The sequence below is a fragment of the Frankliniella occidentalis genome, unplaced genomic scaffold, assembly GCF_000697945.3.
Source record: "Frankliniella occidentalis isolate FOCC.00 unplaced genomic scaffold, Focc_3.1 Scaffold192, whole genome shotgun sequence".
NCBI lineage: Eukaryota > Metazoa > Arthropoda > Insecta > Thysanoptera > Thripidae > Frankliniella > Frankliniella occidentalis.
Genome location: NW_026267318.1, coordinates 105,385 through 108,910, shown reverse-complemented (window position 1 = coordinate 108,910; position 3,526 = coordinate 105,385).

Sequence of the window (3,526 nt, the reverse complement as noted above, 5' to 3'; positions counted from 1 at the left end):
CCCATCGCCTCTAGAGAGCCGCCTGAAAGGTAGGCAATTCGCGCCACAAAACCCCTGTATGTAGGCAACCGACAGTGCATCGCCCCCCCTGTCAGCCGGACCTTAATCCGCCACTGTTGGATCAGCCCCTCCCTGATGACCTGCAGGCGATGGTTGACCGGTGCGATTTGACCTCTGACCAGAAGGCTCAGGTAGCCAATATGGTCCGGCGGTACCATGACATCTTTGTGAAGCACAATGATGATTTTGGATGCTGTCCGTGGATCAAATTTCGCATAGACACGGGCGACCATCCGCCGATCAAACAGCAGGCCCGCCCCGTTCCCATTCATCAGCGTAAAGAGCTAACCACTCTGTACCGCAGATATTTGGAACAAGGCACGGTTAGGCCAAGACAGTCGCCTAGGGCCTCTCCGATCATTACTATACCTAAAAAGACGTTAGACCCGACCGGTAAACCGGAGATGCGGCCAGTGATCGATTATCGTGCTCTCAATGCGATTACTCGAATCCCGGCCACTCCCATACCGCGTACGCAGGAACTTTTAGAACGTTTGGCGGAAAGGAAGTGGTACACCCACGCCGATCTGGCGTCCGGTTATCACAACCTCATGGTTGCAGAGGGGGACATCTGCAAAACCGCCATCGCTCTGCCTGATTCGCTAGGATTACCCTCCAGGTTCCTTGAGTACACCCGTATGCCTTTCGGGTTGTCCGCTGCACCTGGCGTCTTTCAGAGCGTTACGGATAGGCTCATGAAGCCATCACGCTATCCTACGCCTGATGACGATTTGGGTACCGCAAATGGAGTATATTTGGATGACATCTGTGTTGCTGGGGACGAGTTTCACTCGATGCTCCAAATGACTTGCGCTCTGTTCAACCGAATAAGAGCGTCAGGTTTCCTGCTCAAGGCCAAGAAGTGCTTTTTATTCAAAAGCGTGCTCAAATTTCTTGGTTTTGCACTGACGTCTAAAGGTATTGGGGCTGATGAAGACAAAGTTAGTCGAATCGTGCATTGGCCCAGGCCAGCGAACGTGAGAGAGTTACGCTCATGGCTCGGTCTTGCACAGTTCTACTCTAGATTTGTCAGTCACATGGAAGACATTGTCGCCCCGCTGTACGATTTGACTCGTGACAGAGTAGCCTTCTTGTGGACAGACAAGTGTCAGCAAGCGTTCGACAGCATAAAGACAGCTCTCACGTCGGCCCCGGTGCTTGGTGTTGCACGGGCTGCAGAGTCCGCAAACGGGCTCACTCAGACGGGCTCATTCCCGCTGCCTGCCAGCTGGCCAGGGCTACAGTGTCGGCTGACTGTCGCCGAAGCGTACCGAAGGTAGCCGAAGCACTATTGTGCGCGGGAAATCGTCAAAATCCAGTCTCCGGGGACACCCCGCCGCACACCTCTCCTCACCTCTCGCCCTCGACGGGCTGCAGAACTGACGAGCCCGTCAGAGACCGTGGCGGGCCGGGCCGGTCTCATAGGTGACGGGCCGGGCCGGGCTCGACACTCAGCGCTCTTCGCTGCAAAACCGGGAGCCCGCGTGAGTGAGCCCGTTTGCGGTCTCTGACGGGCTGACAAGGGTGTCTTTGTGGTCCACTGTGATGCGTCACAGCACGCTGTCGCTTGCATTGCCACAAGAACAGGATGGTAAGCAAGTGGTTTTGCATTACCACTCCAAACAGCTACCGAGGCTCAAGAAGTCTCTGTGCGCCACCCACGCAGAGCTGTACGCCCTCGTGGAGGCCACAAAAGCCTTCCGGCTTTATTTGTTGGGTCGCCCATTCATTTTATACACGGACCATTGCTCTCCAGTGGCTACGCTCCTTCAAACATGTTGAAGGCAAGCTAGCGCGCTGGATCATGCGTTTAGAGGAATTCCGGTTTGAAATACGCCATATGAAAGGGAAGGACCTGACAAATGCTGATGCGCTCTCGCGCCGCCCTGATCGCCCCTGTGCTCCAGACTGTTCCAAGTGCGTGCACGTGGAACAGCGTGAGAAGTTCTATGCCGACTTTGTGAGCTTTCATGTTCGTAGAGCGGTGATAGACGGGGGAGAGGAGTGGTCGGACGAGCAAGTGTCCGCAGATCAGCAAGCTGATGCTGATATTGGACCCATTTATGCTGCTGTGCAGCGCGGCCAGAAACCGCACTTCCAAGAGGTCGTGGGTTTTGGTCCGGTCGCACGCAGTCTGTGGTTACAATTCAAGTCACTGCAGCTGGTAAATGGAGTCCTGAAGCGGCGCTTCGAGCACCCCTCTGGAGACTCGTCCCTATCTGTCATGCAGATAGTGGTCCCTTCCAGCCGGACCAAAGACTTAGTAGTGAACTATCACACTGGGCCGAGCTCTGGATCACATTTCGGTGTGTCCAAGTGCTACAGTTTGCTCAGAACGCGATTCTATTGGCCAAACATGTTCACTACGGTTTGGGACGTGATCTCTTCGTGTCTGCCGTGCGCCCAGGTGAAAGGGCCCGCGCGCAGGACACGCGCAGAGATGAAAATCTTTCGCGAAGGAATGCTTTTCGGACGGTATCACGCTGATTTCCTCGGTCCACTCCAGCCCTCTGAGCCTGACGGCTACAGATACGTGCTTGTTGTGGTCGAAGCTTTCAGCTCCTGGCCTGAGGCGATCCCTCTGCGGCGCTGATACCCGAGTCGGACAAAAGGCTGAGTCGTAGATGGGCCTTTGGCTCCAAAACACAAATTTTACCCCCAGGATTTTATTTTGCCGAGTTGCCCCACCAGAGACTGTCAAATATCTGAAAAACAACATTAAAATGGTTTGGGGTCATTTTCGTGTGGATATCGCCTTCTGGCGACTAAACGGTTAGAGATAGAGCCAAACGGACAAAATTTTGGCCCTGTGGGCTCTACTTCGACGAGTTACGTATTAGAAAGATGTAAAAAGAATAAAAAAATTGGAAGTAAAATTTTGGGGTTTTCGTTTTTGATTTTTTGACAGGTCAATTTTCAAGCTAGAGGGCTCAAAATCAATACAGTTCTTGCTTTTTGTGCTACAAAGCTACGCTAAAAATTTCAGGTACCTAGCTCAACCCGTTCTCGAGTTATCGTGTTTACAGACAATCAGACAGACAGACACGAAACTTTTTCATCATCACTGGAGTAATAGGCTTCGCTATCGCTCCACCAATTAACTCACCAGAGTAGAGTCGACTTCAATTTTGCACACACACACACATTCACACACATTCACAAATTTACAACAGCATTACACAGCTGTACAAACACAATTCACTTGAATAGAAATCACTATGGCACATGATTAAATGCGTCACATTTTGCTGACGGACGCCCCAGCTGGACGACCGACGCGGAGGCAGCCGATGAGGTGGGGGCAGCGCTGCTCAGCTGAGCGCTACGACATTGCGGCGTGTTGACTGGCCCGGCGGACAAGCGGCCGCAACGGACAGTCGGCAGACGAAAAAGGGGCCCATTGGCGAAATGGCGTTTAGCCGCGCATTGCGGGCAGGCAACCCACAGCGGAAATTATGGCAAAGAC